General features: G+C 39.7%; 1 pseudogene; it reads left to right on the forward strand.

Annotated features, from left to right (window-relative positions):
* Positions 1 to 23,941, forward strand: part of LOC136862945 (dynein axonemal light chain 1-like) — a 122,529-nt pseudogene that overhangs the window by 51,814 nt on the left and 46,774 nt on the right.

Here is a 23,941-nt window from a genome sequence, read left to right on the forward strand (position 1 = left end):
ATATATCCGGGTTGAGGGATATAGTGGGCGGGGGTATACACATCAAAAGTGAACAAAAAAAGGTACAAAATGGTAAGATTTGAGCGAATTTCGACAGAAAGGTAAAGGTTGATAGTTTACTAACTTACAGTAAGTGCGGCAAAATAGTTTTTTTGAGATTTTGATACGATACTGTACTTTCACCAAAGAAACAATATTACACACGTATTACAATTAAATAGAAGTACGGCGTGATTATAAAATTTAGTATTTAGTATTTGACTACACACTAAGAAACTAACAGTCAATGTTAAAGGGACAGCCAGACTGACGAATGCTCGCGGCAAGCAGGTGAATCATACCTGTGTCCACGACCTTGACAAAAAATATACCCCTCTTACCCTTCCTCATAGCATTTGCGAAGTCTCCACTACTTGCTGTGGCGCTATACAAATCGGTTAGCCACTACGAACGACATTTTGTGCGTCTTTTCGACAATAATTTTGTTACTAATTAAAAATGTGCACAAATTGTTTTTAATAATAATCCTGTAATTCCTAGTTTCAGCCGGGTAAAATGGAATAAAAATGTAATTTTTTGTCTACAAAGTAGGGGGGGGGGGCAACTGTCCCCCCTCCCCCCCCCCCTTTGTCGCCGCTACTGCTTCTACATACGTAATTCTCGTTTTAACCAAGCAAATGCTCACCATATTCACTGCCCTTATTTCATTATAAAATTAATGCAACATTAAGCATGTTTGAAAATGTCGTGTTTATTCTTAAATATATCTTTAATTTGCAATAACGTATAATCTCATCAATTCATTGAACTGATAAGGGCTAACTGTCAAGACCAAGAAGTGGCAGCCGCCATGACAGTTGCAGGCAAAAGTTAGTTCGCTGTCCTTCAACCAGGGGCGCTGTAACGATTATGTTTAGCAGTCTATATCTTTCATGTCGTTGCTTACTACACTGGAAAACGTGAGGAGGATGAAGCTCAATCCATGGTTGTTCAACAGAAGCGAGATATCAAGAAAGAAGACGTGGGACAAGGAAAAATATAGTTGCTACAATTGCGGTAAACAGGGACATGTATATAAATATTGTCGCAGTATCCAAAAGTGCTTCAATTGTGGAAAATTGTGGTAAGTCAGGACATTATTCAAAAGTATGTCAACAATGGAGTGATGAATCATCGCAGGAGAGTAAATCAGTGAATGCGAGTGGAAAAGTGGTTAGCTCAGAAATTATACATGTAGTAGATAAAGCAATGAGCATGGTAGTTTCTGTAGGAACTGAGAAAATTAGCGATTGGCTGTTCGATTCAGGTGCGTCCCATCATATGTGTCCAACAAAGGAGATGTTTATAGACATGTTAACAAATGTAACCGGGATGTAGAAATAGGAGATAACAGTAAGCTGGATATCAAAGATATAGGTAAGGTCAAGGTAAAAATTTCAACAGGCTGGACAATTACATTTACGGACGTGTTGTATGTACCAAACTTAGGTGCAAATTTAATATCAGTTGGTAAGTTAACCAGCAAAGGTTTCAAAGTAGGATTTGCAGGTGAGAAAGCAGTGGTTGTAGATAAGAATGGAGATGAAACATTGTTTGTTGTAAACAGGAGGAATGATGTGTATGTAGTACAAATAGAGGGGAGAAATGATATTGTAGCTGTGAGTGACTGTGATCAAATAACCGATCAAGAATGTAATAACAATGTAGCATTCAAAAGTGTTGGGCAGGTTAGGTTGTGGCATGAATATGGACACGTTCATTCTGAAGCTTTGTTTAAATTGCCTATGTTAGAATTGAAAAGAGTAATAATATTAATACTTGTATAATACTGTATGCATTCAGGGGAAACTAAGTAACATGGGAGTACCTAAATCTTTTAATGCAGGAAAACCACTTGATGTTGTGCACACTGATGTAGTTGGAAAAATTAGTCCACCATCACTTGGGAGATCTCAATATGTTGTAACTATGATTGATGAATACTCCCGATCTAATGTGGCTGCATGTGTGGAAAATAAGGATGAAGTGTTGGAGGTGTTTAATAGGTATCAGGCAAAAGCAGAGAAGTTAGATGAGGAAGAAATAGGTAGATTGAAAGTATTTGGACGTAAGGCAGTGATGGAAGTTAAACATGCGAATGTAGTGGAACCTAGAACAGTTGAGGAGGCTATGCCAAGCCAAGAGTCTGCTAACTGGATGGAAGCCATGAAAGTGGAGATCAGTGAGATGAGAAAGACGGAAGTTTGGGAAATTGTAAACAGAACAGAAAATGTCAAGATAATCAGTTCTAATTGGGTGTTTTCATTGAAATATGACAGGGAGGGTAACATTCAGAAATATAAGGCCAGGTTGGTTGTTCAAGGTTTTAAGAGACAGATGAACCTTAGGTTTGATGAAACATTTAGTCCTATTATGAAGAGGAAAACAATGAGACTGTTAATAGGTATTGCAGTACCGGTACGTAAAGGTTGGACTGTAGAACATCTAGATGTAACTAGTACTTACTTAAATAGTGAAATCAGTTGTACTGTATACATTTAACAACCAGAATTGTTCGTAGAAAAGGATGTCCAAAACTATGTATGTAAATTGAAGAAAAACATCTATGGACTACCTAATTCGAATAAAGACTGGAATGCTTGTGTTGATGCTATAATAAGAAGGCTAGATTTTAAGAGATGTATCAAAGATCCATGTGTGTATGTAAAGGAGTGTTGTATTATTGGCATGTATGTCGACGACATACTTGTAATAGGTGACAAAGAGGTTGTTAAGTTGGTTAAAATAAAGTTGGCAGATAAAGAAGTGAAGCATATCATGAGATATCTATGTGGTACTAGAGATTTAAAGTTGTGTTTCAAAAATTGTGAGGAGTCAGTACAAGGGTTCTGTGATGCAGATTGGGGAGGAGATACTGAGTCTAGAAGATCAACGAGTGGCTATGTAACCACAGTGGCAGGGGGAGCAGTATCATGGTATAGTAAGAAAAAGAGTTGTAATGCTAGATCTACCATGGATGCTGAATACATGGCAATGGCAGAGGTATCTCGAGAAGTAACTTGGATGAAAGATTTGCTATCAGAGCTAGGGCTGGAAAGCTTTATGGATATACCTTGTAAAGTTTTTGCTGACAATGCAGCAGCAATTAAATTGAGTAAAAACAATATTGTGAGTGAAAGGTCAAAACATATTGACATCATGTACCATGTATGTAGAGAGCTAGTAGAAAAGGGGTTCATTGAGTTTGTATAAGTTTCATCAGAGAGAAATGCTGCAGACTTGTTAACAAAGAATTTATCTGGCAACAAGCTTAAGTGTTTGTATAAGCTTATAATTTGCAATGAGAGGATAATTGATTGAAGTGTAGCATTTTATTTTTTCGAGAAAAGGGGGAGTGTTGGAAATGTGGTTTTCTCATAAAAATAAAATGTCATGTGTAGGCCTATATAGTTTTAAGGAATACAACATTGAGGTTATGTGTCGGTAACTCAGAAAATTGAGTGGAGTGGTTTATCTTTGTTTGCTTTTGTTCTTTGAACGTTTGAATTTGCTTTGTGTGTGTGTGTGTGTGTGTGTGTGTGTGTGTGTGTGTGTGTGTGTGTGAAAGTCAGATGTAGTCAACAGCTCGTAATAAATGGATGTGTGTCATGAAGCTGGTGTTTCTATGGTATAAGTTGTTGTCCTAAACCGGTGTAACGAGTAGAAATGAAGATATATCAACAGCTGTTCAGCACGAAGGCCTGCAGATTATGAAGTGACATGTGATCAGCACAATGAATCCTCTCAGCCGTTAATCTTGACTTACTAGACCGGGGCCACTATCTCACCGTCAGTTAGCACTTCAATTGTAATCATGTAAGATGAGTGGACCTCAAACCAGCCCTCAGATCCAGGTAAAAATCCCTGACCTGGCCAGGAATCGAACCTGGGGCCTCCGGGTAACAGGCAGGCATACTACCTCTACACTGCGAGCTGACACTTAATTTAAGGGACTGGAGCCACATTTCACCTTCAGGCTTCACTAGTAACATAAGCACTGTATACAGGAAGAAAGGGGTGTAAGTGCATGAAGGATAACTGATAACAGCTTACACTAATGTTAATGGCATGTTATTAACTTGGTGTCCAGCTCCGTGACTAAATGGTTAGCGTGCTGGCCTTTGGTCCAAGGGATCCTGGGTTCAATTTGCAGCCTGGTCAGGGATTTTAACCTTAATTGGTTAATTCCGATGGCTAGGGGCTGGGTGTGTGTGCCATCTTCAGCAGTAGAATTCATCATAGATAGGACAAGTTGAAACTCAGTTGGGAGTAGATCAGTCTGGCTTCAGAAGAAGTGTGGAAATACGTGAAGCAATCCTGACTTTACATCTGATCTTGGAGGACTGAATTAAGAAAGACAAGCCCACGTACATGGCGTTCATAGATCTAGAAAAGGCATTCGATAATGTTGATTGGACCAAGCTGTTTGAGATTCTGAAGGTGATCGGGATCAGATACCGAGAAAGGAGTATTATATACAATCTATACAAAATTCAGTCAGCAAGGATAAGAATCGAGGGCTTTGAAAAGGAGGCAGCAATCTGGAAAGGAGTGAGGCAAGGCTACAGTTTGTCCTCTCCCCTTTTCAATGTTTACATAGAATGGCAATAAAAGAAAACAAAGAGGAATTTAGAAAAGGAATCACAATCCAATGAGACAAAATCAAAACTCTGAGATTTGCCGATGATATTGTTATTTCTGCAAAAGTTCTGGAGAAATTACTGAATGGCATGGACTGTACTCTTAGGGAAGGAGTACAAGACGAAAATAAATAAGCCATTTTGTCGAGGATCCTTGGCCTGCTGCTTTATTCCCCCTCCATTGCCCTTGTGCTTAATAAGTGGTACCAGAGCATGGTTAAATAGGCCTAGACAAAACCTGATTTGACCATTGTTGTAGATTTTTTACCTGAACTCTGAAAATGTCAATTTTTCCTATTTTTCAAAATGTCTGACCCTCAGGACATTCCTTGTCCATTGTACATTCGCAAGGAGGAACTTATTTATGAACTTCTCATTAGATAGGTGCAATCTGGTGGCACTGTAAATGCTGATCTGCTACGTCTTAAGGAGGACTTAACACAGCCTATTACTATTCCTGCTTTTGAGAATCAGGAAGTTGGTGAATTGTTGTCCTTGATAAAGCTAACATTGCAGAGTTTAATTCTGTAATTGCCGGTAGCTTTCTTCAAGGTGGTGAGCCTCCGATAATCAGCTTAAATGTATTCAAGCCCAACTTCTCCACTGTTTCAATCGTGTTTGGGACCTATTGTCCCTAAAGTTAATTGCCAAATATCATAAACAACTGCCAATTCCCTGAGTGCTAAGATTTACTGCCTATCTATTAAAGTGAACCTCTGGCTATCTGGTGCTAGCAATACTAAACCCGATGGTATTCAGTCTGTTACTGACAATGTTGACGAAGACCACAACGGATTTTCACATCAACTATTGGACTTTAATAAATTAGTCTGCTGTGTATAATAGATCTCAAGAATTATCAAGATTTAATACTTTAGAACTTTTTTTTAAAAAAATTTCACCTGTTTTCTGAAATATTGAGGGGGAATGTCTGTACCTACTTTAAGCCCTCTCCCTAGTGGTAGGTAATACCTTAAATGCCTGAGTATGGTGAAGTATTGCAGTGACATGCTGAACTTTCAGATAACCACATAATTTTCAAGATTGTTAACAGATACGGTATCACCATGTTGATTTTGGGTGCCACGTAGGGACTTGGAATTAACTCTCTTTAGTGGAGTATTGTAACAGTTAGTGGTTGGCACCCTCTGTTCTTAAGTTGCCCGTACTGTAATTTCAAACTTAAGGCAACCAACAGTCACCTAGCTCGCCCTTATAGATAAGAGCGATCTTGGACTTTATGTATCTATCTTGATCATTGCATCAACCGGTGAGATACTACCTGACATAAGGCAACAGGCAAGCTGGGGCAACATCTATGGTAGGCAGATAAAAAGCACTTACCCTAATATGTGAACTTACAGGGACTCTCATATAAACCCAGACCGAATGTGCAGTGTTTGTACTCTGCGCTGCAGCAGCTGCCTCAGCCGAACTTACTTCGCGCACGGCCGCCCTACTTGAAGCGTCTATGCAATCTTATATGAAATTTTACCTTATAAAAGATGCTGGAAGTGTCGTCCCTCCTGGGTTATACAGGCATTGTATCTGGTAACCACATTCTGGATCTTGCGAGTGAGTTTTGCCACCGTACTGCTTTTTATTTCAGTCGTAATGTTTTCTTTCATTTCCTCCTATGTGTGAGGATTTGTTTGATACAATTTTTCTTTCAGTTTAAACCACAAGTAAAAATCACATACTGTTAGATCTGGAGAATGAGGGGAAATAGACCAGCACTGATCACTCTGTCTGCAAACACTTCTGAGATTGTAAGAAGGGAATCTTCTGCCGTATGAGCAGGGGCTGAATCTTGTAGAAACCACCCATGCATTTTTTCTTCTTCCGTTAACTGATGGAAGACTGGCATCAATTATTTGTCTTGCACCAACAGCACACCAAACACTAATCTTCCTATCATAATGAGGGACTTCATAAACACCATTAGGATTTTCTACACACCAATAGTGAGAGTTATGACTGTCACATGACCATTAAGATGAAACCAGGCCTCATCCAAAAAGAACACAAGCTGTGGGTCGAATAAACTATCATTCAATGATGCAAGATACCGCTTACAATATCTCACGCTTGTGGCTGGATCAGCAGGTTTTAAACAATGGGGCCATGTAAACCTGTACGGTTTGATGTGTAACAGCTTTGTAGCTCTGTGTGTAGAGGAAAACAAAACACCTCCTTGTTGTGATAGATTTGTGAGTGATTTATTTGGTGACCGTTCAAGATTCACACCAATGTCATCTAGCTTTTCCTCTGTTGAAACTCGGTGTGTGTGCGCATGTTTTTTTATTGAACACTGAGCCAGTAGTTTCAAATTTATTTCCAATTACATGTGTCTGTGCTTGTGAAGGTGGCACTTCACCAGGAAATTGCTGAACAAATGAATCGCGTACCTGTCAAGCTGACTCGTACTTAAAATAACTTTTACATACAAAAATACGGTGTTGCAATGGTAACTGTCTCAACATGTTAACAGCTGAGATTCAGACTGGCGACTCATACATGCCAGGTCAAACACATGCAGGCTGTATGCAAGGTCAAGAACTATTGACGCACCTCCCATACTGCAGCTGCCGTAGCGCAGGGTAAAAACACCGTGCATTTGGGCTGGGTTTATGTGAGACACCCTGTACTAGCGTGTGGTGATGGGAAGATATCTGCATTTCCCTCTAGCTCATAAGGGTTAGGGTTGAGCTGCAGATAACTTATTTTCATTTAGGGGTTTCTTAATTTACCTTAGTTTCATAAAATGTAGGTTTCTAGGTTTCCTTGCTATGAGTGTAACTACTCGAGTGGGTGTCATGTCATAAGGAAGCATGAGTAGAGCTTCGTTTCCCTTGTTCATCTTATGTCATTGTGATTACGCTTTTCAAAGTTTAATTTTTTCCCTCTTGCTTTTCGGTTATTAACCTTCCAGGTCTTAGTCACAATATAGTGTGGCTTATCCTCTGTGTCATCCGGCCTTCTGCCCCATTAGATTTTATTGTAGTCATGTTATGGGATTGCATGAATGGGTTTGGCATCCTCTTCTATTTGTTTTTTTTACCTTTTCTCTTGAACATTCTATTCAAATTATTCTTGGCCTTGTGGTATGTGCTTCTGCTCCTGTTTTTTCTGGATCCTTCTGATCCAAACATTGTTCTGTTGCTTCCCTGTTAAATAAGGGCAGCAGATGTCTAATGGTGTAAAATCTGATGAACTTCAAAGATTCATCTCTGCCTTTTTGTGAGTGTATTAAGAAGTACAAAGGTAAATTGAATTTAAGGGTTCCACTTTTTCAATACAATACAATTCTGTCTCACAGTATTATGTTACAACATGTTTATTGTGGTACCGGTTTTGACACATTTTTTAGTGTCATCATCAGCCGATCACAAGAGCAAGAGGACAAAAATATACAACAATATACACACATTGATACAATACAAGTAACGAGAGTTCACACTTAAAAGTAAAAATTATATTTAAAATAGGTAGCAGTGTTTACAACGCATTAGCAGCGTAATAGTCTTATGTAATTTTGATGTAGGTGTTGAAATTACTCATTCTAATGTTAAGTTTATGCTTGAATGTGAGTTAAAAACTTGATAAACATATTAAAATCTTGATGGTTGACTCGTTGTGACATGATAAATTGAGTCTCAAAGGGGGATGAAACTTTTGTTGTTTGACAGAGTCTTCTAAGTTTATTTTGTACCAGCACGTCAAATGATGGATAGCTGTATACATGTGGGTCCTATGTTAGTGTGTAGGACCAATGTTTCTCAGTCCGATGCAGATAGTGAGGCCTAAAGAAAGAAGACCTAAGTTAGTGGGTCCTATGTTAGTGTGTAGAACCAAGGTTTCTCAGTCTGATGCGGAATGTGAGGTCTAAAGAAAGATGACACTAAAAATGTATCGAAATCGGTACCACAACAAACATGTTGTAATAAAATCCTGTGCAACAGAATTGTGTTGCATTGAAAAGGTGGAACCCTTAAGGTACGTTGATGTGGATACTTGGCCCTAAGGGTCTTGAAGGTTGGGAGTTCAATCTTCCCAAGCAGTGTAAATTAAATTGTAACAAAAGGTTGTGCTATATACCATACCAAGATTTGTATTACTGCAGTAAAGGCTAATATGTCTTGTGAATTAGGAGCTAATTCGCCCCAGTCATTAATGAAGCTCGAAAGCTAGTTTTGTAAAAGGTTGTTACTTATCATTGTTAAAGTCCTTTTGTAATTTTTTATCATTGTTGTTAATTGTTGTTGTTTTTGAAAAGAGAAACCCAAAAGAAAGAAAAAAAATATTATTCAGGAAATTCATTCAAAATTTTAAGTTTTTTGTTTGGTCATTTTGTCCAGGATTGTTTGCCCTGCTACTTCTTCCCTTCTACTGCCCTTGTGCATAATGTTACTTATTAATAAAATTATGGTTCTCACTGGACATAATCTCTTTTAAATATATAGCAGATGAAACACAATATTCATATGTTTTCTATTTACATAAATATAGTTTTAATAATTTCAGATAACATATCTTAATTTAGGTATGTATGCAGTATACATAGTCTTGAACAACTTGGTGTAAATAGTGTGGTAAACTGGTTAGGTATAAGAGAAGGCCACCTGGCCTTATCTTGCCAGGATACATAAATCATTAATTGACCAGTCAGTCAATCATTAGCTCAAGGCCATTGCAGAACTGTCCACCCCAGCTGGAAATATGTTCTATTATCAGGTTTTGTAGCCTGCAGCTGGACTAGCAGAGAGGAAGGAAGGGAAATTCCAAAACTAACCAGTTTTTACACTTTGGGCCTATTTTTTCTTAGCCTTGCCATCAATTATAATGGTGATCTGCAATGGTTTCATTGCTGCCATCCTGTATGTTCTCTAGGATTATGTTTACACCCTGTATCAGGATCTGATGTTAATTTTCCCACGTCCCGTCCGTCCCGTCCCGTCACGTCACGTCACGTCACGTCACGTCACATTTCTTTAAAATCTGATTTTATGTTTTTATGCACGTGTACTAATGCACTGGTTACGTTGTTAAGAGAGATGCTGCTTTAAGTAAGATTTCTGGATTCATTTATTAGTGTGATCTCCTGCAGCTATCTGGCAACCCTGCATAACCAGACTCACAGCCTAAAACCAACAACAATAACAGGTTTTGCTGAATGGCACCATTTCATTGCAGTGCTTTGTGAGCCACAGTCTGAGTCATTCTTCGCTCGCTACTGAAAATACATTTTTGTCTCCATAAGTGTCCTATAGGTGAGTGACATTCTATGTTAATCTTTTTACTGAAATTACATCATGCCACACTGTGGCTGCAAAGAAAAGTCAAGATAGATTCTGCTATGTGTGTGGGAGTTGCATGCCGATAAGACAGTGGTGCCAAATAACCAAGTTCGTGAGAAGGGCCTTCTATGCACACTTCAGAATCAAACTGAGAGACAACAACAAGCCGCAGGCATCACATAATGCTTATAGGACCTGTATGGAGCAGTTATAGCAGTGAGTGAACAGTGAGTAAACAGCATTACCATTTGGAATTTCAGTGGTGTGGCAACAACCTACAGACCACAGTACGCACTGCTACTTCTGTTCTCTGAATGTGAAGGGATTTATAGTAACTGCAGGAACGAAAGTAAGATTGTGTATCAGCTATTTTACCCGTTCTCCATAGCCCTGATCTACGAGTACCACAGCGCCCAAAACAATTACACAATAGTTCGTCTTCTGAACCCAATGCAGAAATGGCCGGTGCTACCTCTTACTGTGATATCTCATCAGCAGGTGTTGAAAATCAACTCACACTGTTCAAGCAAAGTGCATTAAATGACTATGTTGATATCTTAACTTTACAAGGGCATCTGCTGAGTTACTCGGGTCTAGACTCAGTCAAAGGAACATTTTGGCACCAGGGACAAGATATTATTGGTACAGACAATGCAAAGAAGAATTTGCACCTTTCTTTTCCGAAGAGGGAACTTTGGTTTACTGCAACAACATTCTGGAGGTTATGCTGAAAGTAGGAGTACCACAGTATGACCCACTGGAGACTTTTTATTGATGTCTCCAAGCATAGTTTGAAGTGTAACCTTCCTCACAGTGAAAATAAATTTGCATTAGTTCCCGTTGCACATTCAATTATCATGCAAGAAAAATACAGAAGTCTTGAGGTGACAATGTGCAAAATAAAGTACCATGAACACATGTAGCAAGTGTATGGTGACTTTAGAGCGATAGTGATTTTGTTGTGTCTACAAGAAGGCACTACAAGCAGCACCCCTGCTTTCTGTATGATTGGGAAACTCGAACATGGTCACATCACTGGACCACTTAGACAGTAGATTGTAAGCTCAAAAAACATAAAACAAAAAAATCTTTTTGACAAGTCCAACATACTGTTTCCTCTGCTTCATATCAAGCTAGAGCTCATGAAGAAATTTGTTAAGGCTTTAAACAATAAAGGTGAAAACTTTCAGTACCTGCATCTTTGATTTCCAGGTATCAGTAAGGCCAAAATCAAAGAGGGTATCTTCATAGGGCCAGGTTTCAGAAAACTTCTTTCTGATGCTAATTTTGAAGACATCATGTGAGCAGCAGAATGATCGGCATGGAAGGCATACTAGGATGTAGTCAAAATCTTACATGGCAACACAGAGGATCTAGACTACAAAAAATGGTGGACAGAACGTTTGTTTCTTTCCAAGAGTTAGGCTGCAATATGAGCTTAAAGGTGCACATGGTACATTCACATCTGGACTATTTCCCTGAGAACTTAGGAATGCTGAGTGAAATACAAGGAGAAATATTCCACCAGGATCTATGGAAAGAGGAACAAGAACATGCTGGTTACTGAAGAGGATAAAATCAAGTATAGCTTGCAAGCGAAAAGCAACACAAAGCAACACAAAATTGAAACCTTGCTCTTCTGGAACATGTTACAAGTTGAACAGTAAGTACAAATCAGTGTTCCCAGATGCTTTTATTATAGTGTTCTTCTTCAAACCTGGTATACACAATATTTTACTTACTTTGATATTATTCTCATAAATATAACAGTGTTTTATAGGAATGTTCAGACAGGTAAAAATAAAAAGAAATCAATCCTTACATGTGATAATTGAGTCTATTAATTCTGTAGGTCTGTGAGAGTCTCTTGTATTGATTTTGCAAAGAAAGTGGATGTGATGAAGAAGAACTGACTTTAGATCTGAATTCAGCATGCATGAAATATAAAAATCACTATTAGAACATTGTGCAATGATCAGAAAGTTCAAATTCGCAGGCCAGTGTTGTGTTACGGTTTTTGGCTCACATTTAGTTAGTCATTAGTCTGAGAACTGTCAGAAAATCTGTGAAGCTGTGGGGTCTGTGATAGCGAACATGATTGTAATTATATGACTGATAAGTCGGGGTAGGTTTCCCAGGACTTGAAGTTGATACTATCTCGGAAACTGCCTAAAAGTTTAGTAGAAAAACCCTGGGGATGTCACTTTAATTAAAGATGTTGTGAACACTGAAATTCAAACCTGGGATCTCTGCAGGGTTAAGCCAAGGCCACATTAGATATACAGGCCTTGCTCCTGCTTCTGTGACATCACAACAAAAGATGGTCCCCCTGCCTGCTGCTTGTGTTACCTAGTCCCACTCCGATTACTAATGATGGGCAACGCTCTCGCTCGAGACTCTCGAGACTGACGTCGCAGATCTCGAGACTCTCGCGAGAATCTCGAGACCGATCGCCATGTAGCGCAAGCTGTACGACGTACCAGTAACTACAACTGCAAACTTTATAGTATATCATTGGCAGTTATTGCGTGAAATAACGTTCTCTCATGAAAACGTGTGAGCGAATACATTTTGTCAAAAGCGTGGAAAAGTACTGCATGTTCAACTATGAACCCCTTAATACCATTAAATAAAGGGGAAACAGAATGTCAGTATCTTAAACTGTTCACGACTTATTTGGGGTGGACATCTTAGGTGAATAACAATGCATAATTTGTGAATAACTGTAGATAAGATGTACACCTACTTGGATACTAGAGGCGTGCATTATTCGAACCTGAGACGGGGAGGATGTGCTTTGCGGCATATGCAACCCCCATTACACATGAGTGGAACATGTAACAGGGGTGATGGGCAACGCTCTCGAGTCCGATTCTCGTGTGCTGCAAGCTGTGCGACGTCCCAGTAACTACGAGTGTAAGCTTCATAGTTATCATCAGCAGTTCTCACATGGAAACGTGTGTGACAATAAATTTTGTCAAAATCCTATGAAAGCACTGCATGTTGAACTAGGAGCTCCTTAATACCATTAACGAAAGTGAATGCAGAATGCCAGTATCTTAAACTGTTCACGAGTTATGTCAGGTGGACTTCTCAGCTGAACAACCCGTATAATTTGTTAATACTTGTTATTAGTATGTAATCCTACCTGGATGCCTCACAATCGTTGTCGGCAGGGTAGTTTCTTGTGATTCAGACCGGGCCGGAGGTGTTCTGTGACGATTCCTCTTAATTGATATTATGCGTTTGTAAGTGCCGGATCATCCCAGAAGTATTTCTGCCGATGTATTTTACTTCTTTTTAATAAGCAACACAGTGGGCTGTGCTATGTGACATCTCTTAAAAATAACCGACATCCACGACTTATGTTGTGTTTCGGATATCATCTTCAAGTTGTCGCATACAATTCGACACAGTTCACATTGCACCGTCATATATAAAAGTACCTACCTAATTATGACGCGAATACTCTATAGCAATTTAGATTGCACATTCCACTCATGCGTAATGGTCGTTACATATGCAGCAAGGCGCATCATACAATGCCCGAATGCGTATCCTTTATAATTATGTTATACTGCGTCAAAATAGACCTCGGTATAAATGAAAGCCCTAGTCGCTTGTTGACACGTATTTACGAAAATGAGAAGGCCCATAGTTGGCTAGTTGCATATTCGGAACAAACAACATTCAGCTCCGACTACCTGCAGGCCTACGACACACTGCTCTCCGCACACTGTGGGGACAACGCTCTCGAGATTTCTCGAAATTTCTTGCGAGAAATAATTCCTGCACTAGTCTCGAGAAATCCCGAGAAATCTCGAGGCCTCGTCTCAGACTGCCAATCATTATCGATTACTGTCTTTCTTCTCTAGCTGTGATTAACTGTAAATATCTTCATATTTTCTGCTTTAACTGTATACAGTGGAAGGGTAAAATAAATAATACTTTAGAAGAATATTTACTAACAGTAGGATGTAGAACACAATAACATCAAGTCTCCATTTATTCCTTATTAGCAAGCTTGTCCAATTTTCTCTTTTTTGTGGTCTTCTTGCCTTAATCACCTAAGTTATGCTTTATTAACTTACCAGTACTATAACTGTTCAGTAAAACATTACAAAATGTAAATATAGTATACATTTTTTAAAGGTATTGAAATCCTTGCTGCATGACTGACATACATCAAAGTCTAAACTGTCAAGGACATTGCACATGACAGACACTAGTACAGGTCTATGGCATTTACAGTTTAGGAATAAACATTCAAATCCTTTACTAATGATAACTTTAAACAACTTTAAATCAGTAAATATGTGATGAATATTTCAGGCTCCTTCTGTCTATGACCTTAAAATAACAGGGAAGAGCAGCAGAGCTAAGAACTGGTGCATTATCGACTGTTACGTATTGTGTAGAAAATACAACTAGTTTCACGTGAGGAAGCAGCGTTCAGGCAGATACCGATTATGTAAAATACAACAAATTAAATACATCTTTCACTCTTAACATACCTAATATATTTATGGCACACACAGCCATACTACCAATAATATAATTTTCACTTACATATGTATTATTGAGTTCATGGCTAACATTCAAACTCAAGACATATAACAGCTTTCAATATTTTTGTCACCGTTGATATCTTCTTCATTTACACTAAAATCTCTAATTTATATGTCAGAATGTTTAGCAGAAAATACCTTAATAATTGTTTTTCTCCTTTTCTCTGATTCAATCACACGCGCAGCTGAATTATTGTATCAAGTTCCGCTCATTGATCTATACTGCCTGAACCTAGCCTCCAGATCATCTGTCTGACATTTATCAAGAACAGTGTGAGCCAAAGCTAACCGAGTATCTAATGTGAGTTTACCAATTCCTTTCCTCAGCTTTCACTTACTCCTGGAACTATATCATCATTCATTTTCTCTAGCCGTAGCAAAAAGTTTCTCAAAAATGTGACTGCTCTCAAACAATGTCAGCAAGAACATAGATGCTACCATGTTGAGAGTACTATTCGTTCTTTAGAAGTTATAATTAAATGGTAAGAAATAACGAATGTAAATCATGCACTTAAAGTGGTCAGATTTAATGATAATTACTCTTGCATGGTGATATCTGTGGATCATGAGAATCCTTTCTTTCATCAAAATACCTGGCAAATAAGTTTACATTCTGCCTTTCCAAGGAAGTCGGGAACAACACTATATTTTTTTATCTAGAGCGGGTGTTAATGTAACAGTAAACTATGTTGTTCACTTTGTTGCAGCATTTTAAAATCAGACACACTGGCAGAAGTGGCATTATGATTTGTAAAATATGGGAAAATAAAATGTCTGTTTACTATCAGTATGATTTAACCAGTTATTTCTAATAATTTAAAAATTTGTACTAGGTCAAACCGGACAAAAATATTGTGAATATTAATGTGGTTGTTATCTGAAACATTACCAGTACTAAAACGCTTATATCCCAGTTCAGTCAATATCTTCAGGACCTGTAAAGCAAGTTCACATTTAACTGATCTCCATTCAATCTTTGTAAGGAAGTAAGCTTACAACAACTTTATTGTTTGATAGTAAAGAGGATACCATAAAAGTATGTATAGTTGTAGCTAGATTTAGTGACTAGTCATTAGAGGGTTGTACAGCTAAACCTACAAGCTTATCCCCTTTGTATGTTATTTCAGGCCTAACATAAATTCCATCCAAAAGCAAATTGCAATGCCTTTTGTGTTCACTCAGTTCAAATGCTTTCTTCTTTAAATAATTCTCATGAGATAAATCTATTCTAGAGCTTCTACAGCCTATCATAGAAGTACTGTAAATGTTTTCAAATATCGAGGATGTGGCGTAGTTAAAAATTTTGACTGTGTAATACTTTTGTATGCAGCGGGAAAGGAGAAAAGAGTTAATGAAAACCAAATCACTGTTGTAGAACAATATCTGATAGTTTTTTGGACATGGATAAGTTCATTTGTTCTTTGTAGGAACTTAATTTGTCACAAATGTTCTGATCATCATTGTCATCCTTAATATCATCTATCAAGTTACTGGAAGTTGCTAATTTGTCAAGTTTTTGCTATTGGTTCTACATTGCACCGACACAGATAGGTCTTATGGCGACGATGGGATAGGAAAGGGCTAGGAGTGGGAAGGAAGCGGCCATGGTCTTAGTTAAGGTACAGCCCGAGCATTTTCCTGGTGTGAAAATGGGAAACTACGGGAAACCATCGTCAGGGCTGCCGACAGTGGAGTTCGAACCCACTATCTCCAGGATGCAAGCTCACAGCTGCGCGCCCCTAACCGCATGGCCATCTCACCTGGCAATTTGTCAAGTTACATAATTGTTTGAACTGAGACCATTTGCAAGCATTACCCTACATGTTTTACACACTTTTAATTCATGCAAGTTATTATTTATCACTAAACTGTCTTTAAGAATACCATACTGAATGTCAAATCAGGATTAATTATTAAAGATATTTCAATTTTCGGAAACGGTTTTTCCATAAAACAAACTGTAAATAAACTTAGCTGGTTATAGCTTACTTCTGCAAACAGAGTTTCCAGTTCACATCTACACTTCACTGCAAAATTCCTTGTTATTTCTCTGAAGCCAATAATGTTGTCTAGTAGTTTCTCTTCATTCTCGAAATCCTGAATACGTTCTTCTATTTCCTTCCGTCTTTGTTCAAAATATTTTTTTTTCTTGAGGTAAAACTTTCAATAAGGTGTATATGCCTGCAAGGTTTTGAAATTTGTGGGTATGGCATCATTAGTTAATTTTAAACAGTCCCATTTCACAGTTAGCACAGAACCATCAGATTGTGTCCTTGAATCTCCCCGTGCTATATATCTTTCATCAAAATGTTTGATGCATACCATTGACAAATTAGTATCTTTATAATAACTCCTGTGAATAGCTAGCTCTACGCCATATTTGATCATTAGTGGGATCTTTAGGAAACAATAATGTAGTGATGGGATGTTTAGGAGCATGGTTACTTTTACAATGTGGGACACAACAAGTAGACAGCATATTCAGTCACTGTCATGTAATTCACACCCAGATTTAATGATACATCACAACACTATATCCAGAAATTATTAACCACATCAAGAACAGGGATGAAGTGACCGAAAGAACAACACGCAAACAGCCAAGGTCCCTGACATGAAATGGCAGGGTTTGAAGCAAGGTGCTCACTTGCACTATCTTGTGTGGTGACATGGCATCTGAGGTGATGATGAGGGAGCAGCATGGCCTGGGTATCTTAGTTGCCTTGGTTAAGATCTCCATCTTTAATGTATGTTTTTCTGACTGTGTGGCATTTAATTTACCGGCATTAGAATTATGCCTTACGGTAAGAGTTATGTTATCAAAATAACATCAAGAATTTAAAATTTATGTAACAAGAATGGAGGTCAGCTTCAGGCAGGTTCATCTCTGACACTGAAAAAAGATTGCAGAAAACTGTAATAAACTGTAGTGCATGTATTGAATCCAAAGTTTATTAGGTGAGTGCATAGAGTGAAATGCTCATCATGTTGTTTTTCACTACTTGCTTTTATTTCAGGAAATTATCTCTCTCTACAAACATGATTGAAAAAATAGCAGGAATAAGCACATTGAAGAATCTGAGAATTTTGTCCGTTGGAAGGAACTACATAAAATCATTTGCTGGACTGGTAAATAACTTCTGTTACTTAATTAAAATTATCATTTAATTCATTCACCATTAAATAATTTGTGGAATTTTTTGAGTTGATGATGATGATGATGATGATGATGATGATGATGATGATGATGATGATGCTTATATGTATTGAGTGTAGCTCACATTTCTATAGTTAGCCTCTTATTTCTAGTATTTTATAATCAGGATATGTCTAAGTAGAATCATTGTAGTGTTGTTATTTTATCAGTTGGCTTCCTGCTTGCATTATTATAGCGGAATCTTTGTATAGTATACACCATTTCCTTCCTTAGAGATACATACTTCTATTCATAGCATATATATTTTATTTCTGTTGATATTTCCATATTATTTCACATTCATTTGATAAGATAAAAGAATGGCTGAGAGAGGACTGTGGGTGTGTAAGGGAACTAAAGAAGATGCAGGAAGTGATAGCGAGTTTGAAGGAGATAATTACATTTGTAACGGAGGATAGGAATGATGATAGGTCTCCTTCAATCAATGTACAGGAAACAGTAGGTAGGCAAGAGGGCGGTAAAGGAGGGGAAGAAGTTGTGGAAGACAGGTGGGCTAATTTAAGGGGAAAGGAAAGGAAGACTAAGGGTTTTCTTCAGGCAGTGGGCCCAGGAGAGGTATCCTTGAGGAGTCGATATGAATCACTGCAGGTAGCAGTGGTGGTTTCTGGTATAGCGCAATGGAGCAATGAACCTCCAATGTGTATTAAATTATACTCAACTACGTATTTTTCATAACTCTCTTGTCAATCTCGAAGCTCTGGCTAAGTCCATCTATCCGTAATATACACTGACTGACAGAGCAAATGCAACACCAAGAAGGAGTGGTTCGAAAGGGATGAAAGTTGGGAAAAAACGGAGATGGCACGGATGAATAATTGATGTTTATTTCAAACCGATATGCAGGTTACACAATGCGCACGGCATCGACGCAGTAGGATGTAGGAAAACCGCGAGCGGCGATGCACGCAGAAACACGTCGAGGTACAGAGTCAATAAGAGTGCGGATGGTGTCCTGAGGGATGGTTCTCCATTCTCTGTCAACCATTTGCCACAGTTGGTCGTCCGTACGAGGCTGGGGCAGAGTTTGCAAACGGCGTCCAATGAGATCCCACACGTGTTCGATTGGTGAGAGATCCGGAGAGTACCCTGGCCACGGAAGCATCTGTACACCTCGTAGAGCCTGTTGGGAGATGCGAGCAGTGTGTGGGCGGGCATTATCCTGCTGAAACAGAGCATTGGGCAGCCCCTGAAGGTACGGGAGTGCCACCGGCCGCAGCACATGCTGCACGTAGCGGTGGGCATTTAACGTGCCTTGAATACGCACTAGAGGTGACGTGGAATCATACGCAATAGCACCCCAAACCATGATGCCGCGTTGTCTAGCGGTAGGGCGCTCCACAGTTACTGCCGGATTTGACCTTTCTCCACGCCGACGCCACACTCGTCTGCGGTGACTATCACTGACAGAACAGAAGCGTGACTCATCGGAGAACACGACGTTCCGCCATTCCCTCATCCAAGTCGCTCTAGCCCGGCACCATGCCAGGCGTGCACGTCTATGCTGTGGAGTCAATGGTAGTCTTCTGAGCGGACGCCGGGAGTGCAGGCCTCCTTCAACCAATCGACGGGAAATTGTTCTGGTCGATATTGGAACAGCCAGGGTGTCTTGCACATGCTGAAGAATGGCGGTTGACGTGGCGTGCGGGGCTGCCACCGCTTGGCGGCGGATGCGCCGATCCTCGCGTGCTGACGTCACTCGGACTGCGCCTGGACCCCTCGCACGTGCCACATATCCTTGCGCCAACCATCTTCGCCACAGGCGCTGCACCGTGAACACATCCCTATGGGTATCGGCTGCGATTTGACGAAGCAACCAACCTGCCCTTCTCAGCCCGATCACCATACCCCTCGTAAAGTCGTCTGTCTGCTGGAAATGCCTCCGTTGACGGCGGCCTGGCATTCTTAGCTATACACGTGTCCTGTGGCACACGACAACACGTTCTACAATGACTGTCGGCTGAGAAATCACGGTACGAAGTGGGCCATTCGCCAACGCCGTGTCCCATTTATCGTTCGCTACGTGCGCAGCACAGCGGCGCATTTCACATCATGAGCATACCTCAGTGACGTCAGTCTACCCTGCAATTGGCATAAAGTTCTGACCACTCCTTCTTGGTGTTGCATTTGCTCTGTCAGTCAGTGTACTTGTACTGACTATCAATTCACGTGAGCTGTGCAAGTTCCGTGGCTGGATACGTGTCTGGAATGAACCCCCTTGCAAGGTGATCTCTCCGTACTTTCCTTGGCGAAGGGAGTGATGAGGCACATCCGTCAGCACTAAGGCAAGACCAGAATATTGCAGAAATGGATATCTGTGCTTTACGCATGCGCAATATGCCACTCTCTCAAGTCTGTCGGAAGTCGTGTTGTTGGGGTATGTACCTGCCATCTGTTTTCCTTAAGGAAATTTAACTAGGCAGCAGAGAATAGTGCACGTATTTAGCGCTAGTGTTGAAAACCATCGTTACCAACAAAAGTCACATTAAAGTGCCAAATTCCAATTGATATCTTGTCCCAAATATATAAATACTTACTAAACATCTATTAATTTCACTTCTTTGCTATAATTACTTTTTGGAGAGAAACTTAACTTAAAAATCATTGAGGCAAAGAATAGCCGCAAGGTAATACCAATGAAAACCTCGAAATCTAGTTGACGACATCGGAAGCAGAAGGGTGCTTCTCAACCCTGAAGAGAATAAAGACTTTCTTGTGCAGCACAATTACCGAGGATAGACTTAATGCTCTTGCTATGTTGTCAATTGAAAGGGACTTAATTCGAGACTCTGCGGATTCCAATGAAGCCGTTATAGATACGTTTCAAGGAGTACAGGATGGATTTCTTTGTATAAGCTGTCTGCATAGGGTAAGGTGATTGCGAAACATTTCTTATTTTGCATGTGGTAAATTTCGGCATGTATTGTCTGCTTCTCTCCTAATTGATCACATTTCTAAAACTTCTGTCATCTTTTTAGGAGGTTTTTAGGAGACGGAAAGGTGGCGGGGGAAAGGGAGAGAAGAGAGATTTCGGGGGGAGGATTTTTTCTCCTGTTGAACCTCCAGTGATGAAAGTCACGCGCCGACACTGGCAGGTAGATCAGCAGAGGGAAGATGGAGATCAGGGAAGTGTTACAGTGGAGGGGCAGAGCAAGAGGTTAGGTACCGATAGGGAAGGGGAAACGTTGAGTAGAGGATAGGAAGAGGGAGCTGGGCCAGGGTAGTGAGAAGGAAAGAAGGGAGGAGGATCTAGGTTCTGCAGGTGTCAGGGAAGTTAAGGGAGACCAGGAGAGGAGGGGAACTAATGAACAGGGTGGGGTTGAGGCTCTGGTCATAGGTGACTCAATTGTTAGGTATGTGGGGAAAGTGTGTGGAGGAAAGGGAGCCATGGTAAGGTGTTATTCAGGAATTACATTAAGGCAGGTGTTGAGGAAAATAGAAGGGAGGGAAGGGGCTAAGGAGAAGGTGGTCATTTTCCATGTTGGTACCAATAACTTACGGCAAGCAAGAATAGGTACTAACATATTTGGGGATGTGTGGGATCTGGTTTTGAAAATACATAAGAAGTTTAAGGGCAGAGAGTGTTATCAGTGGGATAATGTATTGGATGGGTACTGACTGGAGTGTGATTGGAGTTCTAAATGAGAGTACAGAATGAGTATTTGGGAAATTGGAAGTGTGATTTGTAGATCGTAATGGATGGTTGGGAGATAGGGATCAATGCTCAGATGGCCTTCACTTGAACCACTATGGTACATGTAAGTTAGGGGGTTTGTTTATAGGAGTTATAGGGAGGTACAGTCAGGGCAACAGAGTGGACTAGTGAGCAGTGACCGGGCGAGTTGGCCGTGCGCGTAGAGGAACGCGGCTGTGAGCTTGCATCCGGGAGATCGTGGGTTCGAGCCCCACTGTCGGCAGCCCTGAAAATGGTTTTCCGTGGTTTCCCATTTTCACACCTTAATTAAGGCCACGGCCGCTTCCTTCCAACTTCTAGGCCTTTCCCATCCCATCGTCGCCATAAGACCTATCTGTGTCGGTGCGACGTAAAGAAAGTAGCAAAAAAGTGAGCAGTGATGACAGAATAGGAAACATGAAGTCAAGTAAGGATAACATAAAATTGTTAGTGTTAAACTGTAGATGTATTGGCAAGAAAGGAATAGAATTAAGTATTTTAATTGATATATACCAACAACTGCTGAAACCAAAAGGCTACCCTGGCCCAGCTCCCTCTTCCTATCCTCTACTCAACGTTTCCCCTTCCCTATCGGTACCTAACCTCTTGCTCTGCCCCTCCACTGTAACACTTCCCTGATCTCCAGGTTACAAGGCAATACATGGTCAGTGTGACGAATCCTCTTGGCCATTATTCTTGGTTTTCTAGACCGGAGTTGCCATCTCACCGTAGGATAGCTCCTCAATTGTAATCATGTAGGCTGAGTGGATCTCGTGCCAAGTCTTAGGTCTAGGTGAATTTTCTTGTCCTGGCCGGGAATTGAACCCATGGCCTCTGGGTAAGTGGCAGCCACGCTGCTCTACACTGTGAAGCCTCCTTAATTAAAGAAAAGAAAAAAAATATTCAGGATAATAATAATAATAATAATAATAATAATAATAATAATAATAATAATAATAATAATAATAATAATAATAATAATAATAATAATAATAATAATAATAATAATAATAATAATAATAACAACAACATGAACCACTGATGTGCATTTTGGACTGTTGCCCAGGTGGAAGATTTCCTACCAAATGTTTACTTAGTCTCTCCTTAATTTCAAAGAACTTGGATTTTTTTGTTATAGTAGAATCCGTATATGTTCAAGACATCTTTTAAAGGCCTCTTCACAGATGTCAGCACAGATCTTAAAGTATTTCAGATCAAAAATAATTGAAAATCCTTAAATGTAGGAAAGACAATAGAAGTACACATCATGACAAGAGCCAACCAGAATAACCTCAAATCATCACACACACCTAACAGATTCTCCACTATTCACTGTACAAAATTCAATCTCTATTAAAATATATAATTTATTTACTAATTTTCATTAAACATCTAAATCATTTCCAAAGAAATAATAATAATATGAAAATGAAAACCTACAACATATTTTCCTGTCTTTGACCAGGTCAGGGATATAATGAATGAACAATATACAGGCTATTAATACGATGGGGTCGCCTCTCCCAAAGTGATTTATTAATGACTGCTAAATGCTATGAAATGATAATGGAGAGTGTTGCTGGAATTAATGACGACAGGGAAAACTGGAGTACCCGGAGAAAAACCTGTCCCACCTCCGCTTTGTTCAGCACAAATCTCACATGGAGTGACCGGGATTTGAACCACGGTATCCAGCGGTGAGAGACCAATGAGCAGCCATCTGAGCCACGAAGGCTTATAATAATAATAATAATAATAATAATAATAATAATAATAATAATAATAATAATAATAATAATAATAATAATAATAATAATAATAATAATAATAATAATATTAATAATAATAATAATAACAGAAGAAGAAGACTACAAATCCAGCTCTGTGAAGGTTGATGATGTCAGTGGAATATGACATAATGGAAGGTGACCAGTAAACAAGCCAGCTAGTATGACATCAAGGATGATGCATTGCACTCCTGGATTAGTGAGGAAAGTGGAAGCACAAGAGGAGCACTTCATAAATATAAGTTTAAACATTTCAACAATTACACTCAAGTAGAGATACCTGGCTAGTAGCGTGTAGCACCTCCTTTTATCTTGATGACGGCAGTGACGTGGCATGTCATGAACTCCATAAGACACCAGAAGCTTTGGGTGAGCCATACTGACCCATGATTGCTGCACAGCCTCCCATAATCCATGACGATTGATCGGAACAGGGTCCAGGGCATGCATGTATCTCTAGATAGCACTCCAGGAATGCTTAATGGGATTGAGATTGGGGTTCCTCTTGGACTGCTCATCGAACCAGTCAGCCACAATTAAAGAGCGATGGGCTGGAGCACCTTCTTACTGTAGGTACAGGTTGCCTGCAGGGTGCTGGAGGTGAACAGAGGGCTGAACATGATCTGCCAACAGGTTCCTGTAATATTCATCAGTGAGGAACATTGTCAGATGTACCACGAGTCCCAATTCATCCTGTGTGAACAGTCCCCATAAGAGGATACC

Source organism: Anabrus simplex, chromosome 2, assembly GCF_040414725.1.
Source record: "Anabrus simplex isolate iqAnaSimp1 chromosome 2, ASM4041472v1, whole genome shotgun sequence".
NCBI classification, from domain to species: Eukaryota; Metazoa; Arthropoda; class Insecta; order Orthoptera; family Tettigoniidae; genus Anabrus; species Anabrus simplex.